This window comes from Camelus ferus, chromosome 18 (genome assembly GCF_009834535.1).
Source record: "Camelus ferus isolate YT-003-E chromosome 18, BCGSAC_Cfer_1.0, whole genome shotgun sequence".
Taxonomy (NCBI): domain Eukaryota; kingdom Metazoa; phylum Chordata; class Mammalia; order Artiodactyla; family Camelidae; genus Camelus; species Camelus ferus.
In genome coordinates, this window is record NC_045713.1 from 12521 (window position 1) to 35816 (window position 23296).

Consider the following 23296-nt stretch of genomic DNA (forward strand, 5'->3'; position numbering starts at 1 on the left):
ATATGAAAAGAGCTAGTTTGTGGTGAAGAGTAAAGACCATAAGAAAATTCTTTGAAAACCATGAGAGTTTTGTTGTCTCAGAAAGTAGATTTTGCTTAAAGTCAACATTTATTTTTCATTCAATAAATACTAAAATGCATCCAGTGGCATGTGCTGCACTTACTGTGCTGGTACCCAATTTAGAAAATGAAAGGGGGATAGACAGAAAACATCTGGAGTAGTTGGTTTCTGTGCTGAGTCCGGGAAAGTCTAAGTAGGTAAAAGGAGGACATCCTAAGTCCAAGGATGAGCTGGAAAAAAAGTTGTGAGTTTGGAGTTAACATGGTTGGCAATCATTTGCCTGGATGTATTTCCAGGTAGAGTGAAACATAAAGATATGCCAAGGTAGTCAGATGGTAGATCTATAAAGATATGACTAATCAATGTTGAATTGGTGGGCTTAGAGTTGGAAAGGCATTAAGTGCCACCCTGAGAATATAAGCTTGTCTTTGGCTGCAACATAAAATCAACATAAACTATTCACCAGAAATTATAGTGTAGAACCTTGAGGGGAGGAAATGAAAGCACCAATTGGAATGCTTTGAGAACAGCACAAAGAAGAACATAGATTAAACTGCTTCTTAAATTCTACCACATGTTGAATGTGCCATCAGAGACTACATCATGTGACCGTTATGATTCCAGTGATGACATAATAGAGACCATGATCCCTGGGCCAGTTCCTGCATTTATCTCCTGTTCCAACCTAATCTAACTTAAAACATTTAATACTTTCCATAATGAACCAGAAACCACTTAGTACTTTTCCTTCTCTACATATTATATTCTTGTCCCTAATCCTTCCATTTTCTCTTCTTCATTTCAAGAAATTATTCAAATTTACTTCCATATTGTTCCCTCAAATGCTCATATCAATCAAACATCTCATTTTTTCTTTAAATGGTAACTTAATCTTCCAATTTACTCTTACTGAATTTTTAAACATAAGGAATAAATGTAAACATGTATGTTTATTGTTCAAATAAAAAAATACAAGATATTTATTGATATTTGACAACATCAGTTATAATCTTTGTTTTCCTGCATAATCTTGTAGTCCTCTGGCAGATCAGTTTTAATTAAAATGACGTTCATAATCTGCAGTTGGCTGATGAGTTGGCCGTGAAAGAGATTTAGCTGATGTATCAGCTAACACTGGCACTGGAAACCGTGGGTTGCTCTCTGGTTGAAGTTTAGGAAAAGGACCTTCATTGGCCCATATTTGTGATATCTATTTGGAAAAGTAAAAGGCTCCATCATCAGTCCAAGATAATTGCTCTGTATGGGAGATAAGGTGCTGTACTGAGATGTAGAGGTTGTAGTTGTAAAGAAATTCACAACACGGCCATTTGCTTCAGTGTAGCTGTTTTGTGAGTGCACGTGGAAAGGGGTCAACTGATTTAAAATAGCACGTTCATCCACTGCAATTTTTTCTGGTAGTCTAACTGATATTGAAGTTGCAGGAGAAAAATCACCTGTCATTGGTGTACTTGTATCACCAATTATGTGGCTAGTAGAGGGCTTTCTTATTAGAGGCATGTTTAAATTTACAGAAGGTAAAAATGCACTTTCTCCTCTTGTGTCAGCCACAAAATCAGAATTATGATTATCCAAATTACCCCCTGCTTTAAAGTGCTTCTTGTTGAAATCATGAGCCAATGAAGATACCAGAGAAGCATTTTTAATCCCAACTCTTCTTTTTATTCTCACTAAAAGCAGGGGACAGCCTCATTTAAAATTTGGATTATGATGGAACTGCAGCTACAACCAAAGGAGAAAGATTTTAGTAATACTTTAAACCAAAATACAAGACTACAATAAGCATAATGTATAAAACCTCAGATTTCACACTTAGTATACAAAGATAATATAATCAAAATATGAACATTGCTGACTATTTTTTGAATTTCCTTATTTGGAAAATATACATTTAAATACTATAGACATCAAATTTAAAACGTTAGTTTTTGCATTAATGGTGAATGCCCCTTTCTAAAAGCAGGTTTAATACTTTTATTTAGATTTCTGATAAGAATCATAGTTGCTAGAAAATGTTCTCATAATCTTGAATAATTAATGCATTGTCCTCATTTTTTTAAAAAAAAATAAAACATTTTAGCCTTAGTAGTTTTACACAATTTTCAAAATGTAACTTTACATTTATATTACCATAAATTGATGTACAAAATAAAATTTTATGTATAAGTTATGAAGTGGTGACTAAAATTTCTGAGCACCTTGCTTAAAACAGAGACTACTTTTTCTTATGATAGAAAGTGAGCTAGACAAGCAGATCTTGGAAAATTCTGCTGCAATTTACTAAACCCATAAAGGTTAAGCTGTCTAAATAAACTTTTCATACTTCCAGTTTCAAATATTCTGAAAGGGGACTTTCTTTCCAAAACTTCCTTCTTAAAGACATCTTCATCGGTCACTATGGAAATTCCATTATCATCCCACCAGATGGATTGAAATTGGTCACTCCCAACCACTTTCCAGAGTTTTCTTGGAAATGCCAGAGAACAAATATCATTATCTTCATCTGGTTCAGAGACACAATGTGTGTAAGATGGTCTTTTTCTCAAGGATTCTTCACATTAATTCTGAAAAGCATTTTCTTCAATCATAGACCTCAAGACCAAGTCCCCAGAGAATGTTTGATCACACAATAGATATCTATTGGACTTTCCTGAACAAGTAGGTCCATTTTTAGGAGACATATCTTGACTTTTTGAAGAAACATGTGTTATTTTAAGTAACTTTTTCTACAGCTCCTTTTCTAATCTGCATGATTTTGAGCACTGCAGCTTCAAATGCTGCTTTGGCAGGCCAGCGCACATAAACTGCTATGTCATCACAGTTGTTCTCAACCTGAGTAGCTGTGACATCACAAAATGATTGGTCTCCTAGTACCACAAGTGTAACATTCAGCCAGTGTTTAGTTCACATTCATCCAGTTAAAATGAAACATATAGGATGTTTATTTTTACAGTGTGATCTGCAAATGTAATTTCCACAAAATCTTTTTAAATAAATTAAATTTGGGGTCTATTAATAAAACAAATCTCCTAATTTTTGTACACAAATTTATACCAGATTTGTGAACAGAGTATAAATAATGCTCTAAATAAATAAACTAATTTAAAAATTTTGGAATTTGAATAGAAATTTGTGTAAAAGCTGTATAAAAAAGTATAAATATTTCATTATCATTTGTAATTAAAATGAAACCTAATTTGATTTGGATATGGAAGTAGTTATTTATCTGTGTGCTTTATATTAAGTAGCTCTACGTTCAAAAAATGAGCAGAATAAATAACAGTTTATTTGGTATGTTTATAAATAAATTGTAAATATTTATGAAATAAATTTAGATTAAAATAATCAATCAAATTTAAGAAATCCCAAAAGGGGGGAAAATTTTTTAAATTTTAATTCAGCATTATAAATAAAACAAATGTAATTTAATATTCTAATTTTAAAATTACAAAAAAGAAAAACTTATTGTATACTTACAAAAGTTTATTTTTGCCGTTGTTCCATTCAGAGGTTTTTCAGTCCCTAGAAGGAATAAATTTTCTAGTCATGTTTATAATCGATACCCTTGTGGCTCCTGTTAAGTGTTCCAAAATGATGTTGATAAATAAATCTATGCACAAGATCCTGGGTTCCATTCCCAGTGCCTCCATTAAGGGGCAAACAAACAAACAAACAAATAAACAAATAAAAGTATATGTGGGTTGTGGTGGAGAAGACCAGCTAAATACATTTTAGGAAGCAATTTGTTTCTCAGTCCTGGAAAAGTTGGCATCATTATTATAATATGGCATTTTAAGGCAAGTATTTTGTGCTCTAATTGTAAATAATAGCTATGTTCTCTATAAGTAAACTGTAGTAAATCCAGTTCTACCAAAATTTGTATTCTTTAGTTAGAAATAAATTCCATTAAACATAAGCAAATTTCAAAATGAGACATAAAATTTTTAAATAAATAAATGTACACACAAGCTACAATGTATTTTTTCCTTCAGTATATGTATATTCCATTCTAAATAAATATTAGCAACCTGAATTCATGGCATAGATTAATATTATAAGCTATAGTTAAGTGGGATTTAGTCCTGATTCATAAATATTTTTTAACACCCGCAAATCAATAAATGTGATATCATCCCTTAAAAAACAAATGATACAAAAATAATAATCTCTATAGATGTAGGAAAATTATTGACAGAACTTAAATTTTATATGAAAAAACTCAACACATTCTATGTAGGATCTAACTAAACATGATAAAAGTCATATAGGAAAAAACCATGACTAACTTCAAGCTCAATGTTAACATACAGGAATGCTTTCCTCTGTACCAGTAATAAGAAAAAGTAGTTATTTCTAAACTCCATAGACTCCTCAAGTGACTGATAGAAATAATGAACAAATGTATTAAACTTGCAGAATACAAAATCAATACAAAAAACTCAGTTGCACTTTTATACTAACAACACATTTTCAGAAAGGGAAATTAGGAAAACTATTGTGTGCACAATTATATCAAAAAGAATAAAATAGGAATAAATTTAATAAGTGAAAAAAGATCTAAACATAAATCTATAAATTACAGGTGCAAGAAATATAAGTAAACAAAATAAATAGAAAGATATTCTGTGCCCATGGATTGTATGCAATGTGAGGAAATATCCTTCTCTATCTTTTACATTATCAGTCTTCCCAGCACTGTTTATTGAGAAGAATGCCTTTTCATCATTATATACTCTTGCTTCCTTTTTCATGGTTTAATTGATCACAGGTGTTAGGGATTATATCTGCTTACTCTATACTCTTCTATTCATTGGCATCTGTTTTTGAGCCAGTATCATGTTGTTTTAATTTCTAAAGCTTTGTAGTACTCTTTAAGATCAGAGAACCTTACACTAATAGATTAATAGTTTTTTTCTAAATTATATTAACTCATGATTTTTGTGGTTACATATAAATTTTGAAATTATTTGTTCTAATTAAAGGAAAATTCTCATGGATATTTTGATATGAATCACACTAAATTTAGACTGCTTTGGGAAGTATGGTTTTTTAACTATATTGTTTCACATCATTAACATAAGAGATCTTTTCACTACTTTGGATCAGTTTTAATTTCTTTCATCAAAGTTTTCTATTTTTTAATGTATAGGTTTTCAACTTTTTTGTTAAATTCATTTCTAGATATTCTTTACATATATAAATAATTATATACATAAAATTTTAAACACGTTTCCTACACATATACAGCAGTCAGAAGACAGTGGCAAGACATATTAAAAGTCCTGAAAGAAAGGAAGCTGTAATTTAAGATACTTTATCAAGCAAGGCTATCCCTTGGAATAGAAGGAGAGATAAATAACTTCAACACAAACAAATACTATAAGAACATAGCAACAGACAGAAAATAATGAAAGATCTACTCTAAATAAAAAAGAAGGATGCTATACAAAGGAGAAAGGCATAATTAGAAAGGCAAAAGCTACAATGACTTACAACAGAATAAACACGATGTTGTAAAACAGGACATCAAAATTTTTAAGGGTCAGAGATTGAAACAGGACAATACAGAGTATATTCTTCTTGTTTCTGTTTTCTGTAGGATGGGTTAGAGTTTCTATTAGTATCAGTTAAAATAAACAGATATAGAAATGTGTCCACATACATACGAAAAAATAGGTAACCATAAGTCAAAAGCTTACAATGAAGTCACAAAACCAAAAAGAAACTAAGATAATAAAAGAAAATTATCAACCTACAAAAAAAAAAGTAATGAACAAAAAGGAAACACCAATTAACTAAAAAATGAAGTTCAAAATGAAAATAAACACCCATCTATTTATAATTATCATAAATGTTAATGGACTAAGTGCTTCAATCGAAAAACATATATTGTCAGAAGGGATAATATAACAAGACCCTACATTATGAATCATATAAGAGGCCCACTTTAGGGAGAGGAACACAAATCAATTGAAATTCAGAGGACGGAAAAATATATTCCATGCAAATGGACATGACAAGAAAGCAGGACTAGCAGTACAGATTTCACACAAAATAGACTTAAAGACAATGACAATAGAGAAAGATTAACAAGGACATCATATATTGATTAAAGGAACAATAAAAAATGAGTGGTTTATACTCATTAACATATATGCACTCAATATTAGAGCACCTAAATACATAAAGCAAATATTAATACATAAAAAGTGAGAAATTGATGGGAACATAATCATAGTAGGTGACTATAACACCCCACTACCATCACTGGACTTGTCTTTCAGACAGAAAATTAATAAGGGAACAAAGATACTAACAGATAAAATAAAATAATTGGACTTGGTTGATAATTTCAAAACACTACATCTCCCCAAAACAGAATATACATTCTTTCCCAGTTCACCTGGAACAATTTCAAGGAAAGATTATATACTCAGGCACAGAAGAACCCTCAACAAATTTAAGAAGATAAAAATTATTTCAAGCATCCTTTCTGAATATAATACCATGAAACTAGAAATCAATCAAAGGAAAACCAGGGAGAAAAAAATGACACCATGTAGATTAAACAACATGATACTAAAACAAGTAAGGGGGTGATGAAGTTAAAGAAGAAATTAAAAAATATCTTGAGAAAAATGACAAAAACACTACACAAAGTCTATGGAATACACTTAAAGCAGGCTTTTGAGGGAAGTTCATAGTTTCAAGGCCCTCCTCAAAGAAGAAGAGCAATTTCAAATATATAATCTAACGTTGTATGTAAAATAATCATGAACAGAAGAGCAAACAAAACCAAAAGTCAGCAAAAAGAGGGAAATAATAATGATAAAGCATAAAACAATTCATATAGAGTTTAAAAAAGAGATAAAAACAATCAAAACTTTTGAAATACTACACACAATTGACAAAACTCTGGACAGGCTCACCAACAAGAAAAGACAGAAAACACAAGAAATATATGAATTGAATATGGAGAATCAACAAAGAGTACAACAAATTTGCAAAATTTCATAAGGGACTTCCATGAACAACTGTATGGAAACAAACTGGATAACCTAGAAGAAATGGAGAAGTTTCTGGAAACATTCAGCCCACCAATATTGCATCAAGAAGAAATTGACCATTTGAACAGACAGATCACCAGAAATGGAATAGAATTATCAATAAAATAAAAAAAATCTCTGCAAACAAAAATTCAGAACCAAATGGCTTCCCTGGGGATCTGACCAAACATACAAAGAAAAATCCATACCACTGTTCCTCAAACTCTTCCAAAAGATTGATATGGAGAGAGTACTCCCAATCTCACACTATAAGGCCAATATCAACCTGATACAAAAACCAGACAAAGACACTAACCTAAAAGAATATTACAGGCCAATATCATTGATAAACACAGATGTAAAAGTCCTTAAGAAATTATTAAAAAACAGAATCCAACAGCATGTAAAAAAAGATCATACACCATGATTAATTTAGGTTCATCCCAGGAACACAAGGATGGTTTAACATATGCAAATCAATCAATGAATTGTGATACACCATATCAACAAAAGAGAGGACAAAAACCACATGATCATCTCAGTAGATGCAGAAAAAGCACTTGATAAAATTTAACACCTATTTGCAATAAAAATTCTTATCCCAGTGGGCATAGAGGAATCATATCTCAACATAATGAAAGCTATTTATGACAAACATATAGCCAGCCAATTACTCAGGGGTGAAAAACTGAAACTTTTTCCACAAAAATCTGAGACATGACAATGTTGCTCATTCTTACAATTTCTATTCAATGTAGTCTTGGAAGTCCCAGCCACAACGATCAGGCAAGAAAAAGAAATAAAAGGATTCAGACTGGAAAAGAAGAGGTAAAATTGTCACGGTATACAGACATGAAACTATACATAGGAAACTGTAAAAGCCTCACAAAAAAATACTTAGGCTAATAAAGGAACTGGGCAAGGTAGCCTTAATAATGTACAAAAATCAATTGCATTTCTTTACACTACCAGTGAATCTACAGGAAAACAAAGTATAGAAACAACCGCTTTTATAGCTGCACCCAAAAGTATAAAATGCTTAGGAATAAATCTGACCAAGGAGGTGAATGACTTATACATGGAGAACTAGAAAACATTGATTGAGGGAATTAAAAAAAGATTTGAAGAATTGAATAGTTACCCAATAATCTTGTAAAGGAAGAGATAAAATTTTTATTATGGCCATACTGCCCAAGGCAATCCACAGAACTAATGTGAGTTTTTTTCAAATTACTTAAAACATTTCTTTTTAGGACTGGAACAAATGATCCTAAGATTTATATAGAATCAGAATAGATTCATAATTTCCAAAGCATTATTGAAGAAAAAGAAAGAGGCTGGAAGTATAATCATCCTGATCTACATACAATATTGCAGAGCTAGAAGATAATCAAAATGACATGATATTGGAACAGAAACAGGCATGTGGACAAATGGAACAGAATAGAGAGACTAGGAATAATCTACAGGCCTATGTTCAAATAATCTTTGACAAATTAGCCAAGCAAATGACACATAAAAGACTATCTCTTCACCAACTGGTGTTGGGAAAACTGGATAACAGCATGCAGAGCAATGAAATTAGAACACTCCTTCACTCCATACACAAGAATAAAGTCAAAATGATTTGAAGACTTAAATGTAAGGCAAGACACAGTAAATCCCCTAGAAGAAAACATAGGCAAAACACTCTGAGTTAAATCTCAGCAATGATCTCCTAGAACAGCCTACCCAGGTAATGTATATAAGAGCAAAATTAATAAATCGAACCTAATTAAACTTAGCAGCTTTTGCACAGCAAAGGGAGCCATAAACGAAGCAAAATGACAAGCTACAAGATGAAAAAAAATATTTAGAACTGATGCAACTGGCAAAGGCTTAATTTCCAAAATAAAAAGAGTTCATACAACCTAATAAAAAAAAAAAAAATGAAGAAACCCAATCTGAAAATGGGCAGAAACTTTAAATAAGCAATTCTCCAATAAAGACATACAAATGCCAAATAGATATATGAAAAAAAAGCTCACTATCATTAATTATCAGAGAAATGCAAATCAAATCTATAATGAAGTATCAACTCACAATAGTCAGAATGTCCATCATTCAAATGTACCACAAACAATAAATACTGGGAAGCTGTGGAGAAACTGAACCCTCCTAAACAGTTAGTAAAAATATAGATTCGTGCAGTCATTGTGGAAACTAGTATGGGGATTCCACAAAAGACTGAAAATAGACTTAACGTACAATCCAGCAATCCCACTTCTGGGTATATAACAAGGAAAACCCTTAATTCAAAAAGACACCTGCACCCCAGTTTTCATAGCAGTGCTAAATACAACACCCATGACATGTAAGCAACCTAATTGTCCATCAACAGATGACAGGATAAAGGAGTTATGGCATATTTACACAATGGAATAATACTCTGCCATAAAAAATGATAAAACAATGACATTTGCAGCAAAATGGTTGTCCCCAAAATGTGTCATTCTAATTGAAGTAAGCCAGAAAGAAAAGAAAAATAACACATGACATGACATATATGGATCCTTAAAAAAATGTTGGTTGAGTTCACTATGAATTCATCTACAGAACTGAAACACACTCGCGGATCGATTAAATACTCTTACAGTTCCTGCGGAAAGGGTGTGGGAGAGGATATATTTGGGAGCTGCAGGTTTATAAATGTTATCCACTGTATAAATAATTAGATTTTTTTCAGAATTTCTTTTGTATGACACAGGGCAGTATGTTAAATATTGTGAAGTAACCTTTAATAGGAACACAAATATATGCATGAACTGGGACACTGTGCTATACAACACAGATTGACCCATTGTAAATGGCAGTTCTTCAATGATAAATAAATGAGAACAAAAGTAAATAAGTAAATAAGCAAATTAAATAAATAATAAATAAATAAATAAATAAATAAATAAATAAATAAATAAATAAATAAATAAATAAATAATATTTAATAATAAAAGAAATACAAAAATTCACACTACTTAACTTTACACCTCAAGAATCTAGGTGAAAAAGAAGTAAAAGGAACAAAATTAAATGAATCAGAATAATGCAAAAACAATAGAAACAATGGAAATGATAAAAAAAAATACCTAAGTCTGTTTCTTTTAAACATAAATTGGAGAAAAGTTTAATTTGGCTAAGAAAATAAAGTCTCAATTAAAATTAGAAATCAAAGAGAATATATTACCACTGATGTTACAGAGATACATAGAATCATAAGAAATTACCGCTAGCCAAAAATTTGAATGACCTATAACAAAAGACAAATTCCCAGAAACATGTGTCTTCCAATACTGAGTCAAGAAGAAATTAGAAACTTAAATAGAGCAAAAGTGTGTACAAGTAAATCAGTAATCCAAACCTCCCAAAACAGAAATTATTTACAAGATGACTTTACTAGTGAATTCTGTCATACATTTGAAGACAATTTTTTACGAATTCTTCCCCAAACCTTCCAAGAATTTGAAGGGGTGAAAGATTCCAAACTGGTTTTATGATGCCAGCTTTATTTGCAAAACAAAGCTAGAAAGGACATTATATGCAAAGTATAGAATAATATCCATGATGAAAGTATGTGCCAAAATTCTCAAGAAAACACAAGCAAAATGAGTTCAACAACCTATTTAATGTATCATACACTATGAGTAAAGGGATTTATCCCTGGGTTTAAGGATACTTCAAAATATACAAATCAATAAATGTGACATGCCACACTAATAGAATGAGAAAAATCACATAGTCATCTCAATAGGTGCAGAAAATGCCTTGTATATAACACAATGTCATTTTAAGATTCTCCCAACAAATAAAATTAATCCTGTCAGTGGCACGATACATTATACACACAAACAATATGTGGAGAGAAGCGAAGCAGTTTTCTTTTTATTGATTCTTAGAAAAAGGGTTTATATGTCACATGCACAATGACTCGCATATCATCTAAATTATAACAATGTTAATAATCTTTAGCTATTTATGTCCCCATGCTCCTGCAGTAAGCACAGGATGTTAAATGATCAAGGATTGTTTTAAAGTTCATCAGGAAACTTCATTAAATAGGCCATCTCTTATCCAGCCAGCTGTGCCTGTCTTAGGTTGTCCTCCTCTGAGGATCTTACCCATTACTGGTTATCCAGCCATCCATACTGGATACATTGAGTAGGTCATTTCTTATCCAGCCTAGAAATGTGACATTACTAACAGCTTGTTTATGAGTTCAGCCTATGGGCTTATTCTCTAGAGCCTTCAGACAGGGGCATACAAACCCAAAATCCCTTGACAGAAGAGTGGATGAAGAAAATTTGATATATATATACAATGGAATCAATAATTTGCATTCCATTCAACAGTGTCAATTCTGTTCCTTTTTCTCCTCCAACATCTATTTCTTTTCTTTTTGATGAGAGCCTTCTGACAAGTGTGAGGTCTTGTCTCATTTTTGGTTTATTACTTTCCTAATAATTTATAACTCTGAACATATTTCCATGCATCATTTAGCCAACTGTATGTTTTCTACGGAAAATTTAGTCAGAGCTATCTATTAAGTTCCTATGGATTTTTTTTAATTGGAATGGTTGGTCTTTTTTCTTGTTGTTGTGGAGTATGAGTTTGCCATATATATTGGATATTAACTCTTGATTGGAAAATATCACTTGCAAATATATCCTCTCATTGTGTTGGTTGACTTCATTTTATTGATCATATCCTCTGCAGGGTAAATCTGTTTAGAGTGATACAACCATATTTCTTTAGATTTACTTCTGCTTCCCTTGTCAGAGGAGATATATGTAGAATCAAATTAAGTCCAATGTCAGAGTGTACTTCTTATGTTTTAACCTAGGATTCTTTGTCATCTGGTTTTATATGTTTTATATGCCCAGGATTGGGATTGCTGGGTCATATGATAAGTCTATTTTTATTTTTTAAAGGAACTTCTATACTGTTTCCAAAGTGGTTGCACCAATTTTCATTCCCACCAACAGCATAGGAGTGTTCCTTTTTTCCACAACCACCCCAGCCTTCATTATTTTTAGACATTTTGATGACAGCCCTTCTCATTAGTGTAATGTAAAACATTATTTTAATTTTGTCTTGCCTTTGTATAATGATTAGTAATGTGAGTGTGTTTTTATGTTCCTGTTTGTCATCTGTGTGTCTTGTTTGGAGAATTGTCTTGTGCTCATTTTCTGAATGAGTTGTTTGTAAATTTTTGAAATTGAGCTGTATGAATGATTTGTGTATTTTAGAAATTATCCTCTTGTTGATTGCATTGTTTCCAAATATTTTCTTCCATTTGGAAGTTTATCTTTTCATTTTGTTTATTTTGCTGTGTAGAAGCTTTTAAGTTTAATTAGGATCTATTTGTTTATTTTGATTTTATAGTATTCAGCTTGGGATAGTGACGTAAGAAAATTTTACTACAATTTATCTCTTGTTTTGCCTAAGTTAGTTTCTAGGAATTTTATTCTGTCATGTATTAGATTCAGATCTTTAAAACATTTTGAGTATATTTTTGTACAGTGTGAGGGAGTGTTCTATTTTCATTGATTTCCATGTAGCTGTCTAGCTTTCTCAACATCACTTGCTGAATACTGTATTTTAGGCATTGTATATTTTTGTTTCGTTTGTCATAGGTTAATTGAAAATAGGTGTGATGTTTCATTTCTGCGTCTGTGTTATGTTCCAGTGATATAGACGTTTGTTTGTTTTCCAGTATTGTGCTGTTTTGATTACTGTATTTTTGTTATATAGTCTGAGATCAGGGAGTGTTATGCTTCCAACTTTGTTCTTTTTCCTCAATGTTTCTTTTGCAGTTCTGCTTCCTATGCAGTTCCATACAAATCTTAGGACTGTTTTTCATTTTGTGGAAGATATCACATATTTCTATCTGAATAAATTTATATCTGTAGACATCTTTTTTAATATGTATATTTTAACAATATTTATTCCTCTATACTGAGACCATGAGACTTCTTTCCATTTCTTTGAATCATCTTCAAATTTTTGTCACTGTCTTATAAATTTTATTATATTGTTTTATTCATAGTTATTTCATTTTTCATATGATTTCATATGGAATTTTTAAAATTATGTAATATTTCATGGTTAGTTTTAGTAAAAGTAACTTTTTGTATATTAATCACGAATCATGTCAATTTCCAAAATGAATTTATTTGTTTTAGTTGTTTTTGTGTGGAGAAATTTAGGGTCCTCTAAATAGATTATCATGTCATCTGAAATAATAACAGTTTTACTTCTTTCAATCCAACCTGAATAACTTTTTTTCTTGTCCGATTGCTGTTGCTAAGACTTCCCATACTGTGTTTAATAGAAATGGTGAGAGTGGGCATCCTTGTCTTATTCTTTAATTTGGCTTTCATTTTTTCAACTTTGCATATTATGTTGTCTGTGGGTCTGTAATAAATGACTTTAGATATGTTGAAATACATTTCCTGTATCCTACTTTGTTAAGAGGTTCTATTGTTATTGATGTTGTTGTTGTTGTTGTTGTTTTAATGAATAAATGTTGAATTTTGTGAAATGATTTTTATGGGTTTATTGGGATGACCAATTTGTTTTTCCTTTTTCTTTTGTTAATGTGTTGTATCAAACGGATTGATTTGTGTATGTTGAACCTCCCTTGTGACACTGCAATGAATCCAATTTGATCATGGCCTATGATTCATTTTATGTATTGCTGGATGTAGTTTGCTAATAATACTTTGTAGAATTTTTGCATCTATATCAATCAAAGATATTGGCTTGAATATCTCTTTGCCCATACTTTGTTTGTTGGCTTTGCTATCACTGTGATGAAAGATTCATACAATTAATTTGGGAGTTTCCCTCATCTTCACTATTTTTGAATAGTTTGAAGAGTATCTTAAGTTCTGCTTTGTTTTTTTATACAGTTTTCCACACGAGCTGTTTAAATCTGCACTTGTATTTAACGATTTTTTAAAATGCAGATTCTATCTTTCTTCTAGTAATCAGTTTGTTCAAATTATTTGTTTCTCCTTATCTCTGACTATTTCTAGACCTGTGTCTAATTCTTCTAAGTAGTCCATTTTTTTGACATGAAACTGTTGACAAAATGATCGCTTTTTTATATATCTGAGGTAACAATTGTTGTTTCTCTTCTTTTATTTCATAATTTATTGCTTTGGGGCATCTCTCTTTTCTTCATGATGCACCTGGCAAGAGGATTTTTGATTTTGCTTATCTTAAAAAGAAAACAAACAAAAGAATCTCTGGTATAACTACTGTTCTGCATACTGTTTTTCTCTCTAATTTATATTTATGCCTGTAATATTTAGGATCATGTTTTTCCTTTCTTTAAATATTTTTATTGATTTACAATCATTTTACAAAGTTGCCTCAAATTCCAATGTAGAGCAAACTTTTTCACATACAATGAACATATATATATTTGTTGTCACATCTTTTTCTCTGTGTGCTGCCATAAGATCTTTTATATATTTCCCTGCAATATACAGTACAATGTTGCTTATCTATTCTATAATTTTGGCATCCCAGTCTATCTCTTCCCAACCCCCACACCCGTGTCACTCAAAACTTTTAATTGTATGTCTGGGAGTCTATTTCTGTTTTGTATTTATGCTTGTTTTGTTTTGTTTCATTTTGTTCTTTGATTTCACATATAAGCGATCTCATACGGTATTTTTCTTTCTTTGTCTAGCTTATTTCACTTAGAATTACATTCTCCAGGAGCATCCTTCCACTGAAAATGATGTGTTGTTGGTTTGTATGGCTGAGTAGAATTTCATTGTATAAATATACTGCCTCTTTTTTATCCAGTCATCTGTTGATGAACATTGAGGCTGTTTCCATGTCTTGGCTATAGTAAATAGTGCTGGCTATGAACATTGGGGTGCATGTGTCATCCTGAATTATGGTTCCTTCTGGATTTATGACCAGTAGTGGAATTCGTGGGTCATATGATAAGTCTATTCCTAGGCTTTGAGCAATCTCCATCCTGTTTTCCAGAGTGGCTGCACCAAACTGCATTCCAACCAGGAGTGTAGGAGGGTTCCCTATTCTCCACAGCCTCTCCAGCATTTGTCATTTGTGAATTTTTGAATGATGGCCATTCTGACTGGTGTGAGTTGATACATCATTGTAGTTTTGCTTTGCATTTCTCTGATAATCAGTGATACTGAGCATTTTTTGAAGTGCCTGTTGATCATCTGTATGTCTTTCTTGGGGATGTATGATTGTTCAAGGGGTCAGTTTCTTCTTGATTCAGTCTTGGTGGACTGTATGTTTTCAGAAACTTGTCCATCTTCTCTAAGTTATCCAGTTTGGTTCCATGGAGATTTTCATAATATTCTCATATAATATTATGTATTTCGATTTTATTTGTTGTAATTTCTGTATTCTTCTTTCTTCTTTTGCTAATTTATTCTCTCTCTCTTTTCTTCTTTTTGAGTTTGGCCACATGTTTGTCGATATTTCCTACTTTTTCATAAAACCAGCTTTTGGATGGGTTAATTTTTTTCCTATGCTCTTTAGAACCTTCATTTTATTTATTTCCTCCACAATCTTTATGATTTCCTTCCTGCTGCTGCCTTTTGGGGATTTTTGTTCTCCCTCTTCTAGGTCATTCAGCTTGTGTGTTAATTTTTTTTTTTTTTTGTGATTCTTCCTCTTTTTTGAAGAAGGCCTGTATCGCTATAAACTCCCCTCTTTGTACTGCTTTTGCTGTGTCCCATAAATTTTGCGTGGTTTTGCTTTCATTTTCTTTGTCTCTAGGTATTCTTTCTATTTCAGCTTTGATTTCTTCATTGACCCATTGATTTTTTGATAACATATTGTTTAATCTCCATGTTTTCCTTCTGTTCTCCTTTGTTTCCCTGTTGTTGAGTTCTAGCTTCATGGCATGGTGTTCAGTAAATTTGATCGAGGTAATTTCTATCTTCTTAAATTTGCTAGGTTTCTTTTGTGCCCAAGTACATGGTAAATCCTGTAAAATCTCCATGTGCCCTTGAAAATAATGTATATCCTATTTTGGGGTGGTGCAATACTCGGGAAATATCCACCAAGTCAAATATTCCTATTGTATTCTTTAATTTCTTTGTTGCCTTATTTATTTTCTGTCTCGGTGATCTGTCCAGTGATGTTAATGCAGTGTTGAAATCTCCAACTATGATTCTATTCCCATCACTATCACCATTTATACCTGTTAGTAATTATTTTATGTATTTAGGTGCTGCTCAATTTGGTGCATATGTGTTAATGAGTGTACTATCCTCTTCTTGTATCACTCCTTTAATCATTATAAAATGTCCTTCTTTATCTTCCTTTATGTCCTTTGTTTTAAAGCCTATTTTGTCTGAAATCAGTGCTGCAACACCTTATTTTTGGGCTTTTCCATTTTTATGGAATACCCCTTTTCATCCTTTCACTCTCAATTTATATGTGCCCTTCTCCCTCATTTAGGTCTCTTGTATGCAGCTTATTTATGTTTCTTGCTTTATTATCCAGCCTGCCACTCTACATCTTTCGACTGGAGCATTTAGTCCATACTCATTTACAGTAATTGATGACAGGTTTGTGTTTATTGCCACTTTGACCTTATTTTTGCCGTTGATTTGGTATGTCCTCTTTGTTCCTTTCATCTTCCTTTTATGGTTTGGTAATTTTCCTTTGTATTATCATGAATTTTATTTTGATTTAGTGACTCCCTGATAAGTTTTTGTCTTGTTGTTACCCTTTTTCATAAATCTATTAGCTCATTACTATAACTGCTTTTATTAAACTGACAGTAACTTGATCTCAAACCCATCCTACCAAGAACAAAATATTTTAAAACGAAAGACAAAGAAAACAATTCTGTATTTTCCTGCCTCCCTCTCCCACTCTCAATAATTTGTATGTCTTGTTTTATAATTTCGTGTTTATTTTATTAGTAATTCAAGAGTTATCAGTTTTCCAGCTGTGAGTTTCTCATTTCTGTATCATCCTGCTGCTTTTCTATTTAGAGTACACTTGTCAATATTTCTTTAAGCATGGGTTTAGTGTTGCTAAACTCTTCTAGCTTTTTCTTGTCTGTGAAATTCTTTATGTCTCCTTCTATCTTAAAGGATAGCCTTGATGTATAAAGTATCCTAGCGTATATCATGTTTTCATTCAGGACTTTGAATAAATCTTGCCACTCCCTTAAGGCCTGCAGTGTTTGTGTAGGGAAATCAGCTGGCATCCTTATGGGGGTTCCCTTGAAACTCACTCTTTGATTTTCTCTTGCTGCCTTTAGGATCACTTCTTTATCCTTGACTCTGGCCATCTTAATTATATGCCTTGTTGTGGGTGTATTTGTGTTCTTCATGTTTGTGACCATCTTAGCCTCCTGTACTTGGATATCTCATTCCTCCTTTAAGTTTGGGAAGTTCTCAGTCTTGATTTCTTTAAACACCTTTGCAATCCCCATTGATCATTCTTCCCCTTCTGGGACCTCTATCATGAAAAGATTGGTATGCTTTATATTATCCCATAAGTCCCTCATCTTTTTTCATTTTTTTTTGGTTGTTTCTCTTGTACCTCTTCCAATTGGGTGCTTTCTATTGTCCTGCATCCTAAGTCACTAATTCGTTCCTCTGCATTATCTAGTCAGCTTTGCACTGCCTTTAGATTATTCCTGATCTAAGTCAATGTGTTTACGTATTCTACTCGGCTCTTTGTTATAGCTGCCATTTCATTTATGACATATTTTATATCTCTAAACACTATCTCTTTTATTTCCTTCAGTACTTTGATAAGTCCGTTTTTGAAATCTCGATCTAGTAGGCTATCGATGTCTATTTCACTGATCATTATTTCAGGGATTTCTCTTGTTCTTTTAATTGGGAATGGTTTCTCTGCTTCTTCATCTTGCTCCTACCTCTCTGGCACTGTGTATTATGCAGCATCAGTTATCTACTGTGGTCCTAAAAGAGTTTATCTGTCTAATGCCTATGTAGCAATACAACTTAGGAAGGAGAAAAAAGAGACAGAGAAAAAAGAATTTTAAAAAAGGGAGAAATAAGGGTTTGAAAACATTGTACAATGAATAATAGAAAAGCAAGTTGAAGCAGAATTTGGAAAAATAATTATAATAATAAAAATATTTTTATAAAATTTCACAGGGATGAATCTGGGGGTATGTATAATTGTTTAATGTGTAAAAATTATCAGGGTAATAGAAAATGGTAGAGGTATAAACAGATTGAAAAAGGGGGGGTTTGGTGTACTCCTTGATATTGTGTGCTTTTAATGTGAATTCTTTCTGCCTTCATCCTGTTTTGCAAACTCAACTTGCTGTTTCCAGAGGCCCTCCATTGGAGTCCTCCTCTTTGCTGCTCCCAGTGACAGTCGGCAGGCAGATAGCACATACTCCCAACACTGGGTCAACTGCAGCTCTCATTTACTGTGGGCTGGCTTGTCACTGCCCTGCCTGATAATGCAGTCAGATGTTGCAGAATGATCAGACATGGGTGTGCATCATGCCCTCTCCCAGCACCATGGTCAGGGGCTGCATTCCTGCCCAAAAGGTTGGGGGCCACCCTCCCCCTAAGAGTGCTGATGACTACACTGCTCTGTGCCACACTGCGCTCTGCCTTGGGTTTGCACCCTGGAGGTGGGCTCAGAGAAGACTGAACAGACCGGTCCCTGGCCTCAGACAAAGCACAGATCCTTGTTTGTTTTGGTGGAGCAAATTCTCTGAGGAACCAGGACAGAATTATCCTATCTGCCTCAGGTGGTAGACAAGACTCAGTCTGGCCCTAGAGGCTGCCTAGTCCCTAGGAGTGGATGTAGCTTTTGCCCCCGCTGCCACTAGTGTACAAATTTCCAGAGGGTACGTTGGCTGTGCATGAACCCCACTTCTCTTCACCTAGAAAATTTTGTGTATTTTCAGAGATGGAGTTATGCACCCTTCCCCCAAGGGCACATCTGCCCTGGTGTTTTATGGAAGGCCCAGTATGTTCTGCCCCATGAATGCACAGCCATGGCACAGAGCCCCCTGCATTTCCCCTGGGCCACCTCAGTGCAGCCATCCAGAACTTCAACCCACCCAGGCAGCATGGCCCTACCCCCAGCTGTTGTGCTGCATCTTCAGCTGGGTGTCACAGGGACACTCTGTGACTGATTAACGTTGTTCTGTCTGTCAACTTATACTCTGTATGCATTCAAGCCTTGGAGTCTCCCCCTCCATCCTACAGGCCTCTCAGTTGGAGAGGGGAGGCTCAGTGAATGAGTGCCTCTCCTTCTTTGCTTCTCCCACCCAATGGGACCTGTCCCACTCTGTTTTGTCTTTTCTTCCTTCTTTATCCTTTTCTCCTACCAGATTTTTGGCATCATTATCTTTTGAAGGGGACAATCTTCTTTCTGAGTTCTGCAGGTTCTCTGGTTAGCTGAGTGAGTCTTTGGATGGGAGTCTTGGTTCATTTGTGGGAAAGGGTGAGCTACAAGCATCCTTCTCTATAACATCTTGGCCTCCCCCCAAAAAACCTCACTTTATGGAGGAAGATATACGCAGCCAGGAAATAGATTGAGAAGATATTTCATGGAAATGACAAGAAAGTGCAGATTGCAATGCTCAAATCATACAAAATATGTTTTAATACAAGGGCCACAATAAAAGTTTCATATGAGATTATATAAATAAAAAGAGATCAATATAAAAATAGGGTATTACACTCATTAATTTATATATGGATCCAACACCATAGATTCTAAATATAATAAAGAAAAATTAGTAGACATTAGGGAATTAATTTATTATAAAACAATAATAGTAGATGAGTTTAACACCCCACTATTCTTATGGACAGATCATCCAGAAAGAATATCTGTAAGGAAACAGAGGTCTTAATAGCATATTAGATCATTTCAACCTAACTGAGCTATTGGACACTGAATCAGAAAAGCAGAACACATAAACTTTCAAGTGTGCACAGGATGTTATCTAAGGAATTAACCACATATTAGGTCATCAAAAGAGCCTCAAAAATGTTAAGCAAATATAGATGACAGCAAGCATTATTCCATACACAAAAGTATGAAACTATGCATCAACTCTAGAAAGAAGAACAGGAAAAGCACAAACATGAGATTAAATCACATCTTTTAAAAAAATAACAAACGGTCAATGATGAAATCAAAGAGGTAATAAAATCATACCCGGGGACAAACAACAATGAAAACACAGCATCGTAAAATGTACAGGATGTAGCAAAGACAATTCTATGAGGGAAGTTTAGAACAAATCATTCCTTCTATATGAAATAAGAAAAACCTCACACAAAGGACCAAGCTTACCACCTATAATAACTACTAATAATAACAAACAAAACCCAAAGGAGGAGAAATAGAAATCTTTAATGATTAGGTTGAAATTAAAGAAATTAAAAATTAAAAAATAAACAAAAAAACATAAAGTCAAGAGCATTTTTTTTCTTAAAAATATTAAAAAATTGATAAGCATTTAACCAGGCTTATCAAGATATACAGAGAGTGGACCCAAACAAAATAAGAATCAAAAAAGTGTAGAAATAACATCTGACATTACAGAAATACAAAAAAAGATTATGAAATCCATATGAGCATTTACATGAAAACCAACTGGATGACCTAAAAGAAATGGACAAGTTTCTAGAAACATACAGCCTACCAACACAGAATAAAGAGAAAACTGAAAACTTGAGAACAGCAATCAGTATAATTTAAACAAAATCTATAATTAAAAAAGACACCTTGAACAAAATATCTTGATGCCTTCATTAAAAGCTCTTACCCCCCAACTATTTCAAAAAATGAAGGAGGAAGGAAAATTCCCAAAGATCTTCTATGAGACCACCATTACCCTGATAACAAATCCAGTCAAAACACTAAAAAAAAAAAATAAGAAAATGAAAAGCCTATATTCTTGATGAGTATACATTCAAAACTCCTCAATAAAACATCAACAATTTAATCCAGTAATGCATAGAAAGTATTATACACGATGATCTTTTGGATACCTTCCAAAGTCACAATGATGGTTCAACATACACAAATCAATCAGCATGATACATATCTAATAAAGGAAGGACAAATTTCACAGGAACATGTCAATACACACATAAAAAGCCTTTGACAAAATTCAACATCCATTCATGATCAGATATCTCATGGAAATGAGTACAATGGGAACATTTCTCAGCATACCAAAGGCCGTTTATAAGAAATTATATTACTCAGTGTGAAAAGCTGAAATCCTTCTGGGTAAATTCAAGAACATGACAAGTATTCCTACTCTCACCACTTCTGTTTAATAGTAATAAAAAAAGGAAAAGAAAATGAAGTAAAAGAAAGGCAAAATGGAAAGAAATAGGCAAAATTGGCACCAGTACTGATGACATAACCATCTACATAGAAAGTCCTAAAGTCTCCACACAGACTATTATGAACAATAAATAATTTCAGCAAGGGAGCAAGGGCAAGATAAATGTAAAGAAGTCTCTTGCATTTCTACAAATTAATCATGAGATACCATAAAATGGATCTTGAAAGGAATACTATTTAAAATCCCATACCTCCAAATATCTTGGAATAAATGTAACCACATTTGTGAAAGGTCTACACACTAAAAAATATAAAACATTGACAAAGAATTTAAAAATGATTCACTGAAATGTAAAGATGTCTTGTGTTCTTGGATTGAAAGAGTTAATATTTTTAACATGGCCGTACTACACAAAGAAACCTACAGATTTAGTGCAATTCCTGTTACAATGCTTTAGTATTTTCCACACAACTAGAAAAATATAATTCTATGTTTTACATGAAACCATTAAATATTGCCAAATTGATCTTTAGATAAAACAAAAAATCTGGAGGTATAACCCTCCCAGATAACTTACTATAATAGAAATCTACAGTAATAAAAACAGCATGGCATTGGCACACAGGTATAATCAATACAAACAGATAGAGAGCCTAGGAACAATTCCACAAACCTATGATCAATGAATCTAAGATAAAAGAGGCAAGAGTACACAGTGGAGAAAAGACAGTCTCTTCAATGGATGGTGTTGGGAAACCTTGACATCTACATGTAAAACAGTGAAATTAGAACATTCCCTGACATCATATACAAAAATAAACTCCAACTTTATTAAGGACATACATGGAAGACCTGATCCTTTAAAACTGCTAGAAGGGAATATAGGTGATACACTATTGGTTACATATCATAGGAATATTTTCTTATATCAGCCTCCTAAGGAAAAAGAATTAAAAGCAAAATAAGCAAGTGGGAACTACACAAACTTCAAAATTTCTGCACAGCTATGGACACTATCAATGAAATGAAAATCTTGCCTGTGAAACTGGAGAAACTATTTGCAAACAATGCAAGTGGCCAGGGGTTAATAAATTTAGGTTAATAGATGTAACATGGATTTAAATTATACAACTCAATGTGAAAAACAAAAACCCAATCAAAAAAAGAGCAGAGTACCTGAATTAATGTTTTTCCAAAGAAAACATTCAGATGAGTAACAGGCAAGTGATAAAAATGCTCAACATTACTAACTATTAGGGAATTGCAAATCAAAAGCACCATGAGGTATCACTTCACAGTGGTCAAATGGCGATTATCAAAAGGTCTACAAATACTAAGTGTGGGAGAAGATGTGGAGGAAACAAGCTCTTGTGTACTCCTGGTAGGAATATAATTTGGTACAACTTCTAAGGAAAATAGTTTTCAGATTACTTTAAAAACTTGAAAGGGAATTATCATATGACCCAGTAATACCTCTCCTAAGAAAAATCTGGGGAATTTCCCTAAATTGAGAAGAACCAATATTCACAACAGCGCTGTTTATAATATGCAAGAGATGGAAGCAATCCCAAGGTCCACAGTAGACTATGGACTTAATAAGATATAATGTTTCTATAAATATGGAATGGAATATTACTCAGCCATGAAAAAGTATACAACTTTGCTATTTCAAAATCACGAATGGGCCTAGTAAATATTATGCTTAGTGAAGTAACTTAGACAAAGACAAAAGGTTATAGTTTAATTTATAAGTGGAATCTAAAGAATAACATATATTTGGGTACAACTATCAATAGTTATCAATTGATAGATGACAGAA

At 32.9% G+C, this 23296-nt stretch overlaps 1 pseudogene; it reads right to left on the minus strand.

Annotated features, from left to right (window-relative positions):
• Positions 1-1188: 1188 nt before the first annotated feature.
• Positions 1189-23296, minus strand: part of LOC102518259 — a 31271-nt pseudogene continuing 9163 nt past the window's right edge.